Source organism: Lissotriton helveticus, chromosome 6, assembly GCF_964261635.1.
Source record: "Lissotriton helveticus chromosome 6, aLisHel1.1, whole genome shotgun sequence".
Lineage (NCBI taxonomy): Eukaryota > Metazoa > Chordata > Amphibia > Caudata > Salamandridae > Lissotriton > Lissotriton helveticus.
The window spans coordinates 2,072,196,206-2,072,219,433 of record NC_136067.1 but is presented as its reverse complement, the minus strand read 5'-3'; the positions used below and the strand labels follow the sequence as shown (position 1 = coordinate 2,072,219,433).

The following is a 23,228-nucleotide window of genomic DNA, read 5'->3' as shown; positions in this document are numbered from 1 at the left end:
TAAAGTTTATCATTTATTTGCTTGGCAGGTTTGCAAACCTCCTGTGGGCACTTGGAACCGTGACAGGAGTATGTATACAACTTGCATGCACTTTATTCAGAAGAAACTATTGTGTAAATGCACCACATAGATTCACCCTTGTGCATGTTTTGCAAGGCATGCAAACACAAACATTCAGAAGTGAGCATTTCTGTACAATTTTGCAGGGATAATGGTCTGAGGTCAGGGTGACTGGTGCATGAATGAAGGTTGATAAGAGTCAGGATGCAGGGGGATTATATGTCTCAATGCATGGTGATTAATGGTGTCTAAGTGCAGCATTAGCACTGTGTGCATGGTCTGTGAGCAGCATCTACCTGACAGCACAATGTCAGGGAGACTGTGCAGAGCAAATGGTGGGTAGGTGTGCAGGGTGAGCGGTGTCTGAGAGTAGCTGAAAGGTATGTAAGTTTTGTACAGACATGTCAGCAGCGCAACCTAAAAATAATCCTGTATATAAAACACTCAATATGAATGTGTAATTAAAACATGAACAATCAGTAAAGATTACTGATTTGCAAATGTACAAAATGAGGCAAAGCCCTGCTGAGTCATAATATGAGGCTGGCACATTGGCCACTTGTAGTAACTATGATAAGCTAATATTGTGATTAGATAATAAAACGCAGGGTCATAATGTGAGGCAAAGGTATGCTCCTTAATAAAAGTGGACCAGTATGTTAAAGTACATGACACACTGGTATTGTCAACAAAGTGGCAATACAAATCAACAGAATTAACTGTTAAACAGAAACATGGACATAATTGAAAACCACACTGATGCACTAATATTATGAATGGGTGTTAAAACACAGGGTCATAATGTGAGGCAAAGGCATGCTTGTTAATAAAAATGGACCACCACATTAGCTGCTCTATAAAGTGCATGACACACTAGTATCTAAAACAAACTGGAAACAAAACTTAATGCAACTGAAGGTTCAACAGAAACAAATGAACATCTGAAAAACAAGTTGACACAATTAAAAGAAGGCAGGAGATTCTAGAGTATAGGGCCTACCAAAATAATATTCAGAAAGAGGTATGATCTGGAAGGTTGTTCCCTCACAATCGCGGCATTTTTTATTTTCTGGTATTGTGGGACGTGAGGGTCATGTGACTAATGCGCTCCATAGAGCTTAACTGCTTGTTCCATACAAAAAAATCACAGCATCACTAAAACTATTTTGCTGGGACATGTGTACTAATTCATGTGCTTTGAGTAAACTGCCTCTCTGACGTCTGTGAGCAACCAGTGTGAGGTCAGTCAGGCAGCCAAATAAGTTATAAAGGAAACGTAGATGGGAATTGCTTTTTTTGAATTATCAAAATAGCTTTTAAACCTGTAAGGGTGGTGCTCCTCTGCCCATTATCAGGTGCCGTCCCTCACCTGTTTGTGCATTGCATGTGCATGTTATGTCACTGGACAGACATAAAAGTTAAAACATGCAATGCATGACAGTGTACGTGTGTGGGGGTTGGAACATACAAAAACGTTGAGGAAGAGGCCCTTTTTCAAAGTAAATATGCTGAAGGAATGTGAGGAGGGCAAATTGCCCAAAAAACAGACTCTGTCCCTGTGAATGTGCCAGTTTGTACGCAATACAATAGCGTTAATGCACGCAAAGAAGTTCGACAAAATCCGGTGAAAATAGTACTTGGGACAATGATAAGAGAAACACATGAGAGGAACAACAAGAAATAATAGTCTACTGCCAATAAAAATGGAAGATAAGTAAGTGTCAAGCCAACCAACCAAAGAAAAGTAAGGGCGGGATGTAAGCCCCTTTTCAGATATATAGTCAATACAATAAATGTCACAAACATACCACAAGCGCTGTGCAGGTAAATCCTAAAAACAGTAATTTCAACATTTTAGGATAATCAGTGCTATATTATTGATAAAAAGTATACTATTTATGGAAAACTCATTATTACCTCCGTTATGTCATTTCACATATTCCTTAAAATGACCTAGAGGAATGAATAACATCCTACGCAGGGACATATCGCAGAGAACACAAAGTGGAGATCCAGCAAAAAGTCCACGGCAGCTTACTTATTTGCTAGAACTGTGCTGAGGTTTAGTCCTTTTCCTTATTCTGCTGGGTCGAGCGTGCTAGAACTGTATCAGTAAGTGAACTGAGGTGTGTGTTTTAGGGATGGCAAGCAATGGTTATGCCTCTCCCTGACTATATCTCTCCTGCTCGTTGCTTTCCCATTCCAAGTATGAAGATGATCATAATGTAGAGACCACAATGGTTTGAAGGGAGGTGTTGTGACAAGAGAGGACACACTGGTCACCTCTCAGGGAGAGCTGGAGAGGAATAGCTATATCCTGTCCAGGGGTCAGTGAATAAGTTAAAAATGTGTAGGATTTGGAAGAGACATTTCTAAGCAGTTCACATTATGGATGCTAAAAACATATGATTCTGCACTATAAATACCCATATAACTACTAACTTATATTATTACTGAGCACTCATACAATGCTGTAACCAATATACCATGGAGGAAAACAGCCTTGCCATGGTCACAACCCACTTATAGTGCAAACAGAAAGGACCCAATCAATACTGTTTCAGACACGGAACCATAATGTGACTGCAAAGGATTGTTGTTCATTCACAAACAGTAGTTTATTCATCTGATAGAAAGCATTGTTAAGGTATGGATTGATTCTAATGCATACTAGTGCCGGGCACTGCTGAGTGACTAATAGACATTCCTATATTCAACACAAGCATTCAAAGCCTGCTTTTATGAAACACTGGGAGATAGCCAGCTTAAACTCTCCAAAGCTACATGAGAGAGTATGGGATGTAATTTACTTTTACAGACTACTCTAAAGTTTTGCTGAAACCAACTGTATCAGAGGTACTGCTCTCACAATTCTGTCGTGGCTGACTGAATGTTTGTTGGGCATGGTATCCTGTCGCATTTACAATTGAGTACCCTGACCAACAAACTTTATATCGGGCTGTGGGTGTCTCAATTGTCAATAGGCATGGCTCAGTATTAAGGGCAGAGAGACCCCTTCCCTCCACCTTTTTCCAAACTATTGCTAATCCTGACAGCTACACTTCATGCCGGGTCATACAGCAAGACACTGTACTGGCAGTAAATCCCTAGCTGTCTGAGCTGAACTTTGCCAGGTTGAAGATGTCACATTCATGTGGGTGTGACCTTATCAGCCTGGCAATGTTCTTTGCGGTCATCCCTCTCATGATGTGGGGCACGTCACTGATGGCCCCATTTATAAGCCTTGAGGAGCCCAGGGTCAAGTGCCCATTAGTGATGCCTCCTCAGAGATTGGGGTGGGGTCAGCAACTGTCACTGACTCCATCCCACACTGTGACCACTAAGGGAATGCCCCCTCTTCTTACTGCCTGTCCCAAGGTCAGCAAATGAGAGGAGGCAGTTTCCCCAACCATCCCAGAACCACTGAGGCTTCCCTCCTGTATCCCGAAATCACAGCTGCAGCCTGCTAATTTTAATTTTTTTTAATGTTTGGTGCGTGTGTGTGTGCATGCTCTGAATGGGTGTGTGCTTGTATATGTGCTTGTAAATGGTTGGTGAATTGTGCATGCTTGTGTCTATGAGTGTCAGTGAGTTTGTATGTAGATCTGTGAGTATGTGTCTCTGTGGCCTTCCTGACACCCACCTGCTCAAATTACCAGTCCCCAGTGCTGGTCGTGCATGCTCTAATACAGTTTGCTAGTGGATGTTATGGCTGACTTAATATCGTATACCTATAGAGTCACCTTCAAATCAGCCCTCAACAACTAACATCAACAGATCAAAACTGCAATAAGGGAGGCGCTCACCAACTGGATTGACACCAGGTCCAACCATGCTAAGGAACTCTTCACCATCATCAGAGGGTTCACCTGCCCATCAGCCAAGGAAAACTCCAACCCATCTTCACAGAAACTCTGCACAGCCCGTGCCAGCCACTTCCACTACAAGATAGCGAGCATCTATAAAAACTATGATTCCAAACCCTCTGACCCCCTCAGCCCTCGATCGACCACTGCTGCTGACCACCCGCTCTCCACTTTGAAACAGCCAAGCACACCAAACTTAGCCACCCACATGAACTTCATCCACTCAGGGGCACCGACAGACCCCTGACCCCACTGACTCTTCAACCTTGGACGAGACAAGATCACCCACCAACTTACCACCTCAACAGCTCATTAATCACTGCCACCTTTCCCGACAATGGAAAACATGCCATCCTCTCCACACACCTCGCCCTCACACAGATCTCAATGCATATGCCGGAGGACGCTCCTTTTCTGATCTCGCTGCAAAAGTCTGGAACACACTACCCCTCCACCTATGCACCTCACCCACACTGACAGACTTCAGGAAGGTGCTCCAGACCTTACTTTTCCACTGAGGCCTTCACCTGGTGCCTGAATACACTTTCGGGTGACAAGCAACGATTTAAAAGTATGACATGATTGATTGATTGATTTATTGATTGATTGACTTGCATAGAGTGGAGGAGAGTACCTTAGAGTACAGCAGTGTATAGTGGAATGTGGAACAGGGGCGTAGCATGGAGTAAAGTATTGTATAGTGGAGCAGGGTGAAATGGAGTGGAGTAGAGTCACGTAGAGGTAATTGTAATACACTGGAGTGTTATGTTGCAGAGAAGAGTGGCATGACATGGAGTAGAGTGGCCTGGTGTAGCATACAGTGCAGTAAAGTATCAGAATGGTGTGTCATGAAGTGTCATGAGCGCCATGAAACCGTTTTGGTGACCGAGCGCGGTATAAAAAAAATTTAACATAACATTTAACATAACGTCATACAGTGAAGCGTTCTGATGTGTCGTATAGTCTTGGAAAGTGTCATAGATTAGAGTACAGTGGAGTGTCACTGAGTGGGTTACATTTTAGTAGAGTGGAGTTGTAGTAGGACACCATAGTATATTGAACTCCACTGAGTGTGACTGATTTTTATGTCACTTCCTTCAGTTTTTATGTATAGTGTTACAAGCTCCATTTTGTGCTTGGTCCCCCAGGGAGACTGTGCTTTAAATACAGATATTACTCTCCCCGAAGTATTGATTCTGACTATTCTTGGGTCCTTTCAATCCAGGTACCCAGCTCTAACTACCAGCAGGTTGTTTTTCAGGTCTTCTGGCGCCTAGAGGATTTCCAGACTCTTTGCACAAGACTGGTCCTGTGACTGAACCCTGGTCCTCTCTCCTGCTTGCGGGAGCATCTTACACAGCCTGGTCAGAAGCAACAAACACAACACCTTCTCTGCTGTACTCCCCTGGCCCCAAGGCTTTAGTTGTCTCTCAGGATGCCTGTGTGTCAGTGGAGTGAGTGGCAAACGTACTGATAGGGATTAAGTAGCTGTAGGACTAGTCCATAAAAGTCTTAGGCCAACCTTCTGGGGTCCCGAGCAGGCCCATTCCTCCAACTGCTCCGCAGGGTTCATAAAGGGGCCAGCACCACTGACCATGGAGAGACCCATCCTAATTCTTCAGCCCATTCTTTCTGTGGCATGAGGTGGCTCCTCATTCCAGCTGGGCATTCCTCCCTCCACTGTAGCTCTCAGGTCAAATTTACTCTCATCCATCTCTCCTGCATATAGGGGTTTTTAAGTGGTCTGGGAAGTTCTAGAAGCAAGGCACTCAAAGGTGCTGTATCATTAATAAGGCTACCTGTAAGCAGATACTGGTCTGGTAGTCCCACCCTGTGAGACTTACTCACAATGAATGTCAAAAACTGGGCAGTCCAAAAGTTTAAAATTCAAGGAGATTTACTAAATTCCTGCCTTGTATAGTGCAGCTCTTTGCTGCAGTACTGACACTTTCATAGCTATTGGGCATATGCACACACCAGGAGCAAGTCTTCCAGTCACGGTGGACATGGTACAGCAAGATACACATCTTGATTCCTTCTAAGAAAAGCCCAACACCTGGCATCCACTGACAACTCGTTTGGAACGATGAAGTGTGCATTTGAGCAATACATGTACAATGTTTATGTTCTTCTCGAAACCTACGACCTTTCAAGGTCGAATACTGGACCATCCGAATCCAAGCATGGTCTGCATCTTGCAAACAGGTCTCAAGGGTGTGCGCATCAACACATTCTATAACAAGCTGTAATTTGTGTTCTGTTCATAGACAAACCTTTACAAGTACTATACCTTATTACACAGGATTAGCACATGCGTAGTCACAGAAGACCCGGCAGCACTTCTGGGGTTCCTCGCACACATAGTCCGATTGGCATTTATAATTCGCAATCAGGAAATTCGGGCAGAAAGACCTTGGACACTTACCAGGCCTCACTGTAAAACAACATTTACCACATATCAGATGAGTCAATGATGCAAATCAAGAATCACCATTAAGAACAAAATCACCAACTGGGAACTTTACTAGAAAACTGAACAATGTCCTCACACATACTTTTTCAGTAGCAAAGCATCCTATAGGCCTCCTTACTAAAGAGCGACTTATTCATTTACTACCCTGATTGAAATTACTAGCGTAGTAATTGAAGAGATGTGTATATCACAAGACACACACATCACAATCTCAGCTAGACACACCCCTGTCACCAGTTCAAACAGTACAATGCAATATTATATTTGTAGAATGCTTTATAATTCAACATCTTTTTTATTTGTACTTTTTGTTGTCAATGTAACGAGTACAGTGGAATCAACATTTCATTTCTTACTTCATCTTCACAATCACGAGAGTAGTCACCACTCCTCACTTTTCCATTGTCCAGAGTGATATCGAATGTCTTGTGCAAATATTTTCCATATAAAATCAATTAATGCTCTTCCATCCCATCTAATCCTTTCACCCCTCCCGTGGTATCTAGTAGTTTCCAACTCCTCAATTCACTGCTTACCTTGTCTTAGGCATAATTCCTAATACTGGCAGTTGTGTCTCTTGGATTTGGGAATCCCCTTATATTATATGGTGGCCAGGTCTTATTTCACCTATATTTACACCTTGGGTCAATTCCACCAGTTGTGTATGTGGGCTCACATCCTCTCCAACATGTAATTGTGCTTCCTGGGAACACCCTGTGTATTTTATCTGGTGTAGTGTACTACCACATCATAATTCTATTTCAAAGATACTATATGCCACTGTTTTATTGTGTGTTATTACTCTCCTCCACTCATGTTCCCATGCCTCTTTCCATATCTAGAAATGCTACCACTTGTCGAGTAGCCTCACTATTTGGTAATGGTCTTGTGCACTCCTGACCAACAAAAGTCAGTCCTTTGTTAACCAAGTGGATGGTGATGAATTGATCAAACCCAAGTTGGTCGCTGCTGTGTTGTTCAGGAGGTGTTGTATCCAATGTTTCGAGAAGGAATATTTCCTCTTGTTACTCCATAACTTACATGTGTTTACATTCCTGCGATTGTTACTTTGTTGAATAGGTCTGCTATGGTCCAATGATCTTGCTTCCTGCCTTTGACTCTGCCCCCTTCGTGTGCCGGGCTGAAATCCAGATGTCAGGGGAGACATGTCCCCTGTTAGTCGCTATCATGTGCCTTACCTTCAGAAAGTGCGATTTATTTGACTATCATGCAGTCTTCTTGGCAAAGTATATATAGGAACCCTGCCCATATGGTCCTTCCTGCCAGGGGTATCTCCATGTACAAGTGCCATCTGAGCTTCTCAGACATCATTCCCGGGTCATTCCCGGGTCCGCCTTGATTTCCCTTCTTTCTATTAGTTATAATTTTCCTGGAGACTGTCCAATTTTCCTCACCATACCAAGTCTGTCAGAGTCTTCTGGGTGGTCTGGAATCAGGAGGGCCCTGAAAGTGTGGCACACTTCCGCACTTCTGCTGAGCTGCATGCTAAGCCCCTCTGGCCTCTGCTCATGTGCTGCCTGTGCTTTGACCACAACAATATCAGAGCTTGTGTGCAGAAGGCAAGCTTACTACCTTAGCATGCTGGCAGCAACTTCAACAGAGGGCAGATGCTGAGACAACTTCCGGTATTTGTACTGGAAGTGAAGGATTAGGATAGCTTCCATAAATACAAATGAAGCAAAGGGAAGAAGATAAAACAGAGAGGGCAAATCACTCTATTTGGGGCAAGAAAACATCTGTTGACCACATTTTGGAGTGGCTCAACGCCCAGAATCCGTTCCTCCATTTCACTTCGACAGTCTCTAAAACCCATTTACCATTTTTGGACCTAGTGATTGAACCCTCTAATGGCACCTTAAAGACCAAGGTCTTCCATAAACCGACGGACAAGAATTCGTTATTGGATTTTGGGAGCTTCCATCCTCGCTCCCTACGGGAGAATTTACCAGTGGGACAATTCTTCCGTATCCGTCGTAATTGTTCGGATAGGGAGGATTTTGTGGCCGAATCAGAAGTGTTGTCTGTGAAACTACAACAACGGGGTTATCCACAAAAAGTAATCAAAAAGGCTAAGAAAAGGGCCCTCAATGCCAATCGTGAGTTACTACACACAAAAAATGTTAGATCTGAAATGAAAAAGCCAGTATTTGTGTCAACCTTTAATACGGCTTCACACAATATTAAACGCCTAGTCCTGCAGAATTGAAAAATACTTAATACTGGGCGGATGAACATTGAAACACCACTTTTTTCATTTAGGCGCAGTCAAAACCTGAAGGATCTCCTGGTACATACCAGACCCAGGGATCTGGGGGAATGAGGGAAACCAACATACTACCTGGTTTACCAAGATTGACTGGTCACACTAGGTGCGGCTCATGCAGCGTCTGTCACCTCACACGCAACTCTAAAACCATTGGCCTTGGCCTTCGCACTCCCTGGGAACAGAGATCCCATACCAACTGTAATTCCCAGGGAGTGATATACTTGATTACATGCCCATGCCAACGAAGGTACGTGGGGATGACAAGTAGAAAAGTGCACATGAGAATTACAGAACACCGCAGTATAATAAGATGTGGAAAGACCAACACTCGACTCAGAGCTCACTTTCAGGAATAAGGACATGGCATAGATGACTTGGAGTGGACCGTCATCAAAAAAAATCCAACTAGGTAGATACCAAACAGATGATCAAAATCTCATGCTCCGGCGGGAGCAAAGATGGGTGTATCGATTAAAAAGTCATTTGGTAGGACTTATTGATGACATCCCATGGCAGGCACTGAGCAGACAGTAGATTGCCACTAATAAATCAGGCGTTCTAGTTCCATCACCTAACAAATTGAGTTGAGAATGACGATTAGCCCCTAATGTTAAATGGAGGCTTCCATGACATTTGATTATCTCAGTATCATGTCCTCCCCATAATTCTGAGTGGTTTTTTCGGTCTATCTGACAACTAACCCGAACACCCACATATAGGACCCTGGGGTGTTAATAAAAACGTGAGTGAGTCAACAGTGAAGCACTGTATAGGGGGTACACCCTGCTAAAACGGCAGATATTCAACCTGTATTTTAGATATTATTACCCCCTACGGATAGAGCATATTCAGGAGCTTCGTTGTATCACTCATCACTAATCAATAGGCCGATATGATGCCTGGGGTATGCCCGGTCCCTGAGCGAGTGTTCCCCTTCCACAGATCGGCGTTATTAGTAAGCTCCTACAGCTGTTTGTGTTCGGGACCCTTTACCAATTATCATTGTCAGATCAGGGTCTACTACAGGAATATGTAAAATGTGAAATATATAATTTTTTATCCAATTATACAGCGCGACAGGAGTCTCGAACTCTGAACGCGTAACAGTACACTTTGAGTAAACTACATTTCCCATGGGACCAAGTACGAGTGGGAGGGAGAGCGTACAACGTGACGACGTCATTGGCGCGGTCACGTGGGATGCCCAAACAGGTTTCCGACATTTATTGAACAGAGAGACACGGCGCGTATTATCTGCGCGGTGTCACGGTTTGTGGGTGATTAAGCCAGGACGGGCCTACGGAACGGTAAGGAGAGGGCTCTAGGGGGTGAGCGCTTACAGCGCAGGTGATTGCAAAGACCCGATGTAGGCACCGCAATGCTAAACAGCAGCCTTGACATCTCTAACAGAAGGTGCACATCGAGAGGTGGAGTTTTTTAAAGGTAACATCTTCACCCGCATTTATTTTTCAGATTGTGCTCCTTGGCGTCCTTCTGACCGGACACCAGTTGGAGTTTGTAATATATATAAACTCGGTAAGTGAACTATATAATATATACCACCTAGAGCGGGGGCACCTAAACAGTAAGAGTGGTAGGTTGTAGTTTAAAGATGGTCCCCCGAACATGGAGTGGGGCTAGGTACTAGGTACAAGTGATTACGCTGTTACAGGGACATGGATAAGTGCAAGGAATTGTTTCTTGTATATATCTGGTTATACATGGACAAGTGACAAGTTGAGCAGGATTCCGTGTATAATACGTTATCGGGGTCTCTGGCTCAACACTAGACAATGAGCTCTAAAGGGTACATAATGGATGTGACATGAAGATAATGAAAGAAAGAGTATGTATATACTAATAAGGGGTTGCACCATCTTCTCTTTCTGCTATAGTGAATGTTCTCCCGCATTTGAGGGGACACTCCTCACACATAATACAGGAGAGGTACGGATCGATTAGACCTACCCCCCTCTTGGGGTACTATTATCCGAAGTACGGAGGAACCCAGTGTGGCACTGAATGAGACGGTCCTGAAGAAGACCGGAGTGACCTTATAGGCGCATACAGAGTGGTCGAAACATGTTGACTCTGGCAGTGGTAGGAGGGAAGCCTTGAGGTTCCTAATTATCTCTTTGAGGCTTTTTCCCATCCTCTTTCATTTTTTAATCCTGGTAGGGGTGTCAAGAAAAGTTTAATAAAGGTTGCATTCTGGTTGACACCTTTAATCAGTTTTAATCACTCCTCATACTGCGCTTTTCGTCGCACTTTTTGGTTGTGATCACTTGGTGTTTGCATAATTTTCACGTGTTGTCTATGTCTACTTGTCCTGACTATATGTCGTGTTAAGAGAAATTAATTTTTTTCCCCCTCCCTCATGCTTCGCCCTGTGTGGGATACACCAGGGCATATTGTAAGCAGGCCCGATGATGAAGCATGTCACATACCTTGGTATGTGAGTGAGGGCAGTTTTCTCAAATAGAGTGATTTGCCCTATTGGGGCCCTCTCTGTTTGTATATTTCATTTATGTTACTCTATACACCCCTCATGTGCGTATATTTGAGGTTCTTGGGGGTCTGGGGTGGTAGAGTTTAAACTGATCTGACCCTCGCCCCTCTTTCGTGTTTGAATAAGAAGATAAAACACACAAACAGTGAGGGCTCAACAGTGCAATCCTGCATTTATGACAAAACACAGGGAATGCCATTGGCACGAGCAGAAATCAAACATAACTCTGAACTCGCACCAAGGGATAATCAAGCATATACATATTCAGTGACAAAACAAGTACTGCTGTTTGCAACAAAACCAGCGATACAGGCTCAGAGGATTTCAGCTCCACTCAACCTATGAGCTTCGAGCACACGCCTTAGGATATGTTACAGGCAAAATTCAAAAGTTCTTAACCTAACACATCACACTGCAAACCATGAACAGTTCCTGTACAGAAAACACACAGTAAACTAAAAGATAGAAATAGAGATTACAATGCAGTATAAACAGTGCCATTGTCTATAGCAGCATACAAAGTCCAGCATTTAATATATAGATAAAGATCCACATAATTATAGGAGGAGGTCAGTTGGCATTCATGACATCCTGGGTTCTTGTAAATATAAATGCAAATTTTTCTCCTACATAATACATAGACTTAAATCACTAATTGGTGATCAGTCACCACTCTGTAAGGCTGGCAAGAGACATGAATCTGAAAAGTGCCACAACCCACTTGTTCCATCGCTTTTAAGACACGCCTGGCAAAGCTGATGCCTTTCCACTTCTCTTCTAACTCAACCAGGCTGACATCCACAATCAGGTATTTGCTTTTACTCACATCAAAGTAGTCCATTTTGATGTCATGCAAATATGTCTACAAATGTGCCTTGCTCTTCCTTTTCCGAATTCGTCTTTGCTAGTGTTTGTGGGGGCTCCACAGAACAGCCATGTGGAAGGAGTGTTTCTCAAAGAATATCAACAGTAGATGCACTACCCCTTTTAAAGGACAGTATGACACAGCTGGAGCCCAAGACATGCCTCCTGTGACATCCCTGATGAGGTTGCATATTTGGCCAACGTTGGTGTGCAAGTGATGAAAACTTTAGGAATCACTCTCCTGAAAGCCAACAAAAAGAAGTGTCGACCTTGCAAATAGACACCAAAAGAGGCTGGTGGTTGAACAAAGAATTGGTAGCTGGCAATGGGAGCATTTTTAAGTCGATCCAAAACCCCGCTAGAACGGTAGGATGTTTCCGTGTTACTGGGGCTCTTGACTGATGCACCGCATGGGCTGGGGGTTCATTTATTTATATGATCCATGTTGGAGGCAAGCCTCTGTGTCCTCCTGAACCATGATGGGAAGTTTGAGGCACTTATGCACGGGTAGTAACTGATCACTTTTGACAACGCAATGATTACTAAGCAGCTACCCGCCGCTTTAGAAACCTAAGACCATGGAGTACTGGCAATATAACATCACCAAGCTCCCACGTTTTCCCACCACTGTACCTTGTGTCATTGCTGTACACTCCATTGACTTGCAGCTTGTAGCGGTGACACAAGCAGGGGGTTCACATTTGGAATTTATTTCAGGAGCACACCCATATAACATACTTGACTCAGGGCTGATTGTAGTACGGTGAACCAACTGTGTTTTTTATCTGCTCCCTACATAGGTTACTCACTTCTAGGAGTTTCCACGACGGACACGTGATCTTTGACACGTTGTCTTTTGATGCTCGATGGTACGATTACCACAGTCGAGCAAAAGGTAAACAAAGCGCCTTGCAGCTACCTGCACTGACTGGGTGGTTGAGTTTGGCTCAGAATAGACCTCCCTCTATTGACGCACCTAGTGACCACTGCTGTGCTCTATTTTATGTTTGTCTGTGTACAGGTCCTCACTAAAATACGGAGGATTGAGAATTGAGACCCAACTACGTACCCTGACGAAGTTGCCAATGACAAGGCAATGAAACATGTCGGTCCAGTTACAATGAATCAATGGTATTAACCTAACCATTTTTTAATAGTGAAGTTTGGCAGCACCAGAATAAAATCTACCCAGCCAGCCAAACCTCACTTGTTTTATATTTGTTGGTTGTTGGGTGTAGGTACTTGGTATTTCTTTCTAAACACCTTTTTCTTTCCTACAAGGTTGTGGATGTGTACACTCCTTATCTGTCTCTATCGATTCTCTCTTGAGCACATCCTTTTTGCACATACTTCATCCTCTCAGCAAGGAAAGTAACCGATGATGAGAAGTGGGTATACCGGTAATTATCAAACCGGGAACCCCCTTGGGTGTTACGTCCGTGAGGTACTTTCCTTGCTTTCTCACATATTTTCTTTGTGGGTGTAGCTGTACACGGTTTTTACGTTTGAAGGTATGGTCTGACCTGTAACACAACATTGATTAATTTTACCTAGGTGAGCCAATAAAAGATATGGCCCCAGTAGTTACAGGGCTTTGTGACTTTAACCATGCAGGCTGATTAGGGCTTTTTGTTTCATAGTTGTTGAGTGGGGGGCTGCCCTATATTGCCTTTCCTCCCCCTGTCATCCCTGTTTGACTGATATGAACAAATAATTCCAACAACAGATGATGAAGGAGAGACAGTGGATAACCCAAACCGGTTTCAGGCTCTGTATGGCAACAACAACAAACCTAGCAACATTGGCCATTTTGATGGAAAACGCAATAAGGAGGAAAACCCAGCTGTTTGCCTGTTTCATAGATCTCAAATTGCCATTTGACTGAGTGCTGAGGGACTTGCTTTGTGCTAAACTAGAAAAAAGGGGCATGCCAGGGAAAATCCTAAATGCAATCATAGCATTATACAGTGACACTTGCGCACAGGTAAAATTTGGAGACAACAGTAGAGGGACTTCAAAATAACATCAAAACTAATTGAAACAGGGATGTGTTCTGGCTCTGGGTTTGTTCAACAAATAGCCGACCTGAATAGCTATCTGAAAAAGTAGCTAGCCATCTACCAATAATGGAAAATGAGAAAATACTATGCCTGCAATACGCAGACGACATATTTGTCCTGATCCATGGACCAATCGGCATGCAAAGATTGATCAACACTCTATCAAGCTATATTGAGCAACAATAGCTAGAGCTAAACTTGTGCAAAACCAAAGAAGAGCGTCAAGTGGATTGCAAGTACAAGTGGTTTAACAAGGGGGGAACGAGTCTGTCCACTCTTCCAAGTACTGGATTATCCCTTTGGGGCACCAACAGTTGGTCACTAACCATATTACCGCAGTACAAGCACAATCCCAGTCTTTAATCTTCACTTTCAAGTTCTTGGAAAAGAAATGGAGTTGCCCTTCATCTCTTGGCTGTGATGGTAGCCCAATCAATTGCAATCACTGGCGTATGGTCTGGAAATCTTGCAGGAGATAGCCATTTCAACTGAGCTACAAGCAAAGGCTTACAAAGCAGTGTTCAGTCTGCCGAAAGCATACTCCCCAGCCCAGGTGTGTCTGGAATTCTGTCTTCAAAGTCAGAAATTCCAAAACATGCACACCTTTGTGAAACTGTGCTGGACACTCCATGCTTTAGAGAGAGTATCCTTGAACAATCTACGTTGGCTTGAGAAATTGAGAAAAAGCAATCCAAATTGTGGGGTCTTTTTCTGAGGAAAGCATTAGTAGAAATCGGGATACAAGGAGCATGTGATAGCAAGATGGTACAAACAGCATTCGCCCGGATAAGCAAATCTTCATCAAAGAAGTCGCCCTTACATAATAAGAACATACTTGCAAAGCGTCGGTATGCCTGGCCAGTGATGAATTGCTATAATAACATGAAGCCACAAGCATAAGTCACTGCACATTTTCATCCTTCCTTCAAATGGAGTTTCATGCTTTATAATCTTGTTTTTTTTTTACTTCAAAAGACTTGCTCCCAGCAAGGAAGGGCAGGAAGCAAGATCTAAATTGACATTTATGCTGCCACAATTTGGAGTCAACCAGTCACCTCGTGTGTACGAGCCCAACAGTCATGGTCTAAAAGAAGACACTCCTCAAGCCAACCTTCCTAAATTTGAACATTCAAACCTGCAGGCAAGCAGTATTTGGCTAGTTGGGTGGTGCCTCAATTTCTCTGGTATGTTGAGGTGTAAACTTTTTAAATCTGGTAAACCAACTTCTCCGAAGAGCGGACTTGCACACTTCACTTTGAAGCAAGGACAGGCCAAGCCAGGGTCAATAAATATAAATGACTCACAGTATGTGAGGAAAAATGTTTCCCTCTCACAGCATCTGTACCGTGAGGAGGTGGAACTAAATAAATGCAGTGTCTGGAATTATGTTGTTCTGAAATCCACACCAATTATGGAACGCTATTTGTCCTGGGCGATGTCGGGCTTTGATTTTTTTTGTTAAGCAGGTTCCGTCTGGACTTTTTCCACCTATTGCTAGCCGTCCCAAAATGCAGCCACCGAGGTCAAGTGGTACCACCCTGCGGCTGCGACAACATGTCTTCGCAGGATCTGGTACACTTTTTATTTATTTGTCCTTTTTATGATATACCTCGGAGGTTTTATCTTAAGCCTCCTCTTAAAAAACTGAATTTTAACCAAGTTAGACCTGCACTTTGCTATTTACAGCTGCTAACTCTCGAATGCACTTTATCTGTAATTGGCTTCTTAAAATTGGCAATAAAATTTAGAAATAGCATGGAGGGTTAATTGCTTAGAACTGTTATTAATGTTGTATCTGATTAACGGGATTGTAAACTCTGGATATGTGACTTTTAGATATCTGATTTTACTTGTGTTTTTATTAAATTGTGCTTTTATGGTTGTTTTTGTATGAATAACCGAATAAAGATTTTGACTATGACTATGACTAAATGACTCGCAAACCCGCCACTTTACACTATAACATCTGACAATATGTTTCAAAAGCTAGGGAACGATTTGCTCAGCCCTAAATGCGCATAATTTAAAATACTGGTTGGTAGTCCTAGGATCTTGGGAACTGACCAGTGCAGGACACACTAGAAAGAAACTATGATTTGGAGTTTTGTAATATTCCTTTAATCAATTTTTACCATCAAATAAACTGCTACTTTTCACATATTTTAACAGTTGTAGGGCTTTCTGTGTTCTTACAAATTGTGATTTTAGTCTCTACATGGAGTTTTAATGTATTTTTGTACGTAAGCTCTGGACTTTATGGTTAGGAATAACTGAATAAACGTTGTTTCATACTCTCCTGGAAGACAGAAAAAATCACTAATTTTCTTCTTGCACCTCACTCCTGAACTTCTTAAAATATGAAAATATGATGCACTATCTTTGCACTGGCCTACTTCAAAACTTGCTACCAGTAAGGCAAACTCTCATTAGCACTAGATCTCCTGTACAAATGGTAGAATTCTTGGCCGTCCTACTAGATGTAGATTGTTCATTGACCCCCACATGTCATCAAATTGTGGCATGTGGGACCAATCTAAACCTCTAAGGAAGACAAAGAGGGCCCACTGTTTGCTCTGTTCCCCCTTGTGAGAAATTAATATGGCCTTGCAATGGGTTTTAAAGAAGTGGTGAGCTTCCCCGTTTGCCTGTAGCAATTAAGCACTAATCATAAAACACTTGTTTTTTGAAGAGGCAAGGTACCTTGATAAATCTTGTCTTTCAAATGTTAGTGAGTTATCAGTTCTTAGCTCATTCATCCCTTGTGGTTAGCCTTAATTTTCTCCCATTTTCTGAATCAGCTCTTCGGCTACCATGGATCGCACAAACTCTCCCTCATGATACTTAGCCAATGATCACAAGATGATGATGACCATCCAGAAGAGTCTCAAAGTGTGCATGGGCTGTCTCCAATGGATAACGTTGGATTTATTCAGTAATGACGGGGTGTGGCATATCGGGAACACTAGGCACTTGGTAATGAAGACTAAAGTCCCAAAATTTCTCCACAATTTAGTTTAAGCTGGGGAACTAGACTTTCCTCTTTTCTCTTGCTGCTCACAATTCACTGGATCAGGGCCTGAGGAATGAGTCGGCGCATGCCTTACAGAAGACAGCCCCCAACTAAACTGATAGCTTATGTTTTACATTGTATAGCAACCACTGAGTCTGCAGTGTGCTTATGGCTTTCAGGTATATTGTCTGATACCAGAAGTCTCCAGTTACTTTTTCAGTTTCATGGATGGCAAACTGCAAAAAATCATTGTGTTAGTGATTTGAAAGTCTTTAAGCGACATTGGACTACGAGACACTCAACTGAAATATTCTTTCATTTCTGCAGCATCTTTCATCTCATGGTATTTTACTGACCAAGGATGTCTCAACAAGTAGTCTATGGGGATCTGAGTCCTACTTAGTTGATTACAGAAAAAGAATATTCTTTCAGCACATTAATACATTTTGAGGAGGTGGTTAAGAGAATAACCCACAGGACAGGAGAATTAGTATCTTGTGGTGTATGTTGACCCTATGAGAATGTCCATTAAGATGCAGGTGGAAGTGATTACACCACCAGGGTATCACAATCTCCTACTTTTTAAGCTGGTATAACTGTGTTCAATCGGAGTAGAGACACAGGTTGCCCAGATTACCGGTGGAAACGCTCCCTACAACTGCCCCTGAGAGATTTCTGCTCCCAACCCTGATGAGCCTCTGTTGACTGATAACTCTATATTCTTTGATGGGTTAATGCTCTTGAGAGTTATCTCAGTTGACAGAGCGGTGAAGAGACAGAACATGGAATAAAAAATATCGAATTACATAAATATACAGTTAAAAATATTGTGGGTCAGAAATTAAGACATACAAATTATCATGGGAAAGATGATCTAATTTAGATATCGATGTCAAAAATATCGAAGTGTAAAATATCGTTTGCAAAAATATAGAGGTCTATTAATACATTTTACATGTATGTGATGTATGGTTTTTGTATAAGATTTGTTTTTAATATATGTGTTAAATTTTTAGTATCTATTAATTGTTTTTTGTTTGATTTTTGCATTTTTAGCACTGTAGCGGGTTGTCAGTTTATAGGGGAACAGGGTGGGAAGTAATTTAATTATATGAAATTAATTTATTATTCTTAGTAGTTATTAATATTTTTTTCTTAGAATTTTGCATTTTTATTTCTGTAGCAGGTTGTGGGTTTATAGGGGAATAGGGTGGGAAGTAATGTAACTATAATACATTTATTGAATATTTTTTATTTAATATTATTTTTTAATTGAGATGTTATACTGATAAATGTGTAAAATAATGTAATATTAATTAATTCATAAATGGTTGTAAATTAAATTTAATTAGGTAATTTGCAGTTTATTATGGTAATTGTGTAACTGATTTTAGGTGTGTGTTGTTGTGTTTATAGGTTTAAAGGGTGGGAACGGTGGGAAGTGATTTAGTTTATGATGATGGATGACTCAATATGTTGTTAATAAATAATTGTAATGAAATAATTAGTAATTAATTATGGTAATTGTGTAATTAATTTTAGGTGTGTGCAGGGGTGTTTATAGGAGTAAAGGGTGGTATGTATTTTGTGTTTAATTAATTATTATATAGTTGTTAATTAATGGTAATTATTTGATATTTATTTTGTGTTATTTTTAATTTTGTGTGTGTTTTTTCTCTTTTTAAAGAGGTAAATGGTGAGTATTAAATAAATGTTTAATTAATTCATTCATAGTTGTTAATAGTAATAGTTTAAACAAAAGAATAATATTTAATTGTGTTTTAGTATTTTATAGTTTATTTAAGTGTGTGGTGTATATTATAGAGTTAAAGCATGTGTACTCAATGAATGTTTATTATTTTTTATTTATTAATACGATTTTTTTAAATTTGGAAATAAATGTATTAAAAATGTTGAAGTGTTTTGTTATTGGTATATTGTTATGGGGTATGAAATAACAAAATACATTTATTTTTTAAATAATTTTGTTTTACTTAACACCTTAACAGCGGCGGTTTTTCCGCCGCAGTGCTGGTGTTCTAAAGGGTGGGAGAGGCCGCGTCGGCCGTTGGACGTGCGCAGCACCAGGGAGGTAGCTCGCGCGACGTCCAACGGCCGACGGCAGCATGGAACTGGTTAATATTTACTACTTTTAAATAATGATCATTTATACATGTATTTTTTAATTTATTTTAGATATTATTTGTAGGTTTTTGTTATATGTAAAATTATTATTATATTATGTTTTTATATGTTTAATATATTGTTTTTTATTTGTACAATATTTTTTATTTATTTTATGATCTTTAAAATGTTGTAATCTGTTTTTTTTTCAATTGTTTGTGTTATTAATAATTTTCGTTTCTCTACAATCCATAACTTTCCCTAATATTGCAATCACTGGAGTGGGAATATAATGTTTAACTCCCTGCTATCCAGCACTTTAAATAGTAATTATAACACCTCCACTATCCAGCACTTTCCTTACTGTTGCACCCACTGGCCTGCTAAAACTAATTTTTACACCTCTGGTATCAAACACTTTCCCTACTGTTGCACTCACTGGAGTGGGAATAGTAAGTATTACTCCTCCGCTATCCAATATTTTCCCTACTGTTGCACTAACTGGAGTTGAATAGTAAATATATTTACTTTGCTAGCCAACACTTACCCTACTTTTGCACTCACTGGAGTGGGAATAGAAATATTTACCCCTCCGCTATTCAACACTTTCCCTACTATTGGACTCTTTGGAGTGGGAATAGTAATTTTTGCCACTCCGCTATCCAGCACATTCCCTACTGTTGCACTCACTGGAGTGGGAATTTTACTCCTCCGCAATATAACATTTTCCATACTGTTGCACTCTTTGGAATGGGAATCGTAATTTTTGCCCCTCCGCTATCCAGCACATTCCCTACTGTTGCACTCGCTGGAGTGGGAATAGTATTTGTACCCCTCCTGTATCCAACCCTTTCCCTACTGTTCCATTCACTGGAGTTGGAATAGTAATTTATACCCCTCGGCTATCCCAAATTTTCCCTACTGTTGCACTCACTGGAGTTGGAATAGTAAATTGAATTACTCCACTATCCTACACTTACCCTACTTTTGCACTTAATGCAGTGGGAATAGTAAATTGTACCCCTCTGCTATTCAATACTTTTCCTTCTGTTGTACTCACTGGAGTGTGAATACTAATTTTTACCCCTCCGCAACACAACATTTTCCATACAGTTGCATTCTTTGGAGTGGGAATAGTAATTTTTACCCCTCTGCTATTCAACACTTTCCCTACTGTTGCTATCACTGGAGTGGGAATAGTAATTTGTATCCCTCTGCTATCCAACACTTTCCCTATTATTGCACTCACTGAAGTTGAAATAGTAAATGTAACGATTCCGCTATTCAAAACTTTCACTACTGTTGTGCATATTGTATTGGGAAATGTAAGTTTAAATCTTTTTTAATAGTTTAATGTTTTAAATTATTGTAGAATGTTCGTTTTTTTTTAAATTATTGGTATAAATATATATTCTTTTTTTAATATAATTTTAAAGTTTACAAATTTAATAAAGATGACAGTTAGTAAATTATTTGTAAGTAAATATATGTATATGTATACATTTGTATGAGTCTGCGTGTATATGTTTTTTTAATTAAGTTTCTTTGTTATATTTAATTAAACTGTATATTACATGTAATTAATTGTGTTACATATTTAATATATTTACTATATATTATTATATATATATTTTTAGATTGATATTTTTTACATTTATATTTTTAATTTCAATATTTTTGTACTTACCTGTTAATGTATTGGAGTTGATATTTTTGCAGTCGATAATTTTTTTTCAGAGATTTAGAACATCGATGTTTGCTGCGTGCTGCTTGCTGAGTTTCACTCCAGGCCCTGAAATTTTTGACTTTGTTAGGTCCCATCAGGGAGGAAACATTTCTGATGAAGCTTCCATAAACTGCTACCAGACCAAGAATGCTGTTAACCTCAGATACTTAGGTGGGTGGGGGTGCTCTCTGACTTGATGTTTTCCAGTTTCACCAAATCATGGGCAACTCTGTCTTTTGAACACTAGTAGACAAAGAAATTGATGTTCCACTTCAGGAATTCTTTTAGTTTAGTGTGAGCCACATTCACTTAGTCTTTCAAACACCACACTTAGGTCAAGTGTAATGTTTGTGTAGTGTTTTGGAGTGTACCAGAATGTCATCACTGACATTGATGTTGCCAGTTAATTCCAGTCGATAATTCTCTAGTTTTATTCTGAAATACTTTGGCGTTGCCAAATCTTTTGAAACAGTAAAGGATTCAGCCAATCCCTGCTCAGCTTGATCCTGGAGGAATCTTTAAGTAGTAATTCACACATCATTGGCATAAAGGAAAGCAGTGGCTCACCTTTCCTCACTGCAAAACGTGAAGAGGACCCCCTGAGACCTATCAAATAATCAACATACAATGACCTTTGAGTGAGAGAGTCTTCTTAGAAGAAACCATAGAAACCATAGAAACTTTAAACCCCGAGGGAAAACACTTTAATAGATGTAGTTTACACCCATTTGTAATTTACACTCACTCTCCCAACTCATCCCTTCCCAACAATTTACAGACTTGACAGTCACTGTAGTGTCTCTCTCACACAATGCACGACTATTCAGGTATTTCTGCAGTGATTCTCCAGAAAGAGACACAGCAACGACCCCTCAGATGAATTGGGCAGTCAGATGCTGAGGGCCTGATCCATTTCTACTCACCTCCTTCAACCACTGGAATTGACTCCCAGAGCCCAAGGAGGGCAACAAGGAGCAAGATGACACCTGCAGTCTTCATGATGGTCCGGGCAGCAATTTCTGAATCCCGTCTTCACAGGTGTCTGGGATTTATAGAATTATATGAGTTGAAAAGGAGGGAAGGATAATGCTAGCAAAGACAGAATGTACACCAGCCAAGGTCATGTCAGAACTATACCTATCACATGCTACACCATCATACACACTCCCAGCCAAACTGGGTGCCTTTGCTCCCCCCCCTAGTTAGAAACAAAATAAATGTTTGACTACAATATGTGACTTTGGAACTGCCTCAAAGGATTTGATTGTGAAATAAATGCTGACAAATTTATGAGCTATGTGCTGTTGCTGGACAGTGTGCTCCATCAGTTCTAGAACATATTGAACATATTGACACAGTCAGAACAGTTGAGTTATGATCAGAACAGCACAGGACTATTGCACCAGGGGCCATCAACCACAAAGAATCGACGTTCTCCTTGCGACCCCTGGCACTGCTTTTGCAACCTCTGTCAAAATCATTCAAGAAGTTAAACAGTATGTACATAAAAACTGCTTACTTTCTATAGCTTCCAATGAGTTGGGACTGGAGCTTTAGGCTCAGTAAAATAAATAGATTCAGCAGCGCAATGAACACTATTCTGATTAAATAAATAAATGAAATAAAACACGTTTTATTACCGTAATTACATGGAAGGGTTCTTCATATGTGCAAAAATGCTTTCACTTTCATATAAAAGAGCTACACACCAAAATGTAAGTGGCTTATGGGAAAGGTGATCGTGTGGCCCTGTATTGAACATTAGAAAAGTACCGCCCGGCTGTACATGAGAAGGATATTGAAAGTCACTTCAGAGCTCCATCACCTTATTAAGGAACTCTGCCTTTGGTCTCATTTGTCTGTATGACCATGGAACTTCTCCATGGCTTGCAATATCCTCATACTGTATGCCATTTTTTAAATAAAATTGCCATATGCAATAATATGTTTTTATCAATTTTTTTTACTCGACTGCTTGTTACAAGAACATGGTCATCACAATTAAGTGGTGGCATGTTTTTCCTTTTGTTTTTGTTTCATATGTTTGTAATACTGAATAATGAACCATCAGACAAGCGGCCAAAGCTAGACCTCTACTGTGTTAGCCACTGCTTGTCACATAGAGGTAGCAACATACTTCCTTTCTACAAACCAACAAAAAAGATTCTTTGAACCAGGCAAGAATAGTTTACCCCAATATTTATTATGTTTTATAATGATCAGAACATTGGGCATTTGATTTACTAGAG

At 40.8% G+C, this 23,228-nt stretch overlaps 1 long non-coding RNA gene across 1 annotated transcript in view; it reads right to left on the bottom strand.

Annotated features, from left to right (window-relative positions):
* LOC144762033 (uncharacterized) overlaps positions 1-22,092 on the bottom strand; it is a 33,543-nt gene extending 11,451 nt beyond the window's left edge. Inside the window, exons 1-2 of the long non-coding RNA XR_013596012.1 lie at positions 21,903-22,092; positions 6,217-6,360 (exon numbers count right to left, since the gene is read on the bottom strand). This is a non-coding gene — a long non-coding RNA (uncharacterized LOC144762033). The remainder of the gene's footprint in view (positions 1-6,216; positions 6,361-21,902) is intronic.
* Positions 22,093-23,228: the final 1,136 nt, after the last annotated feature.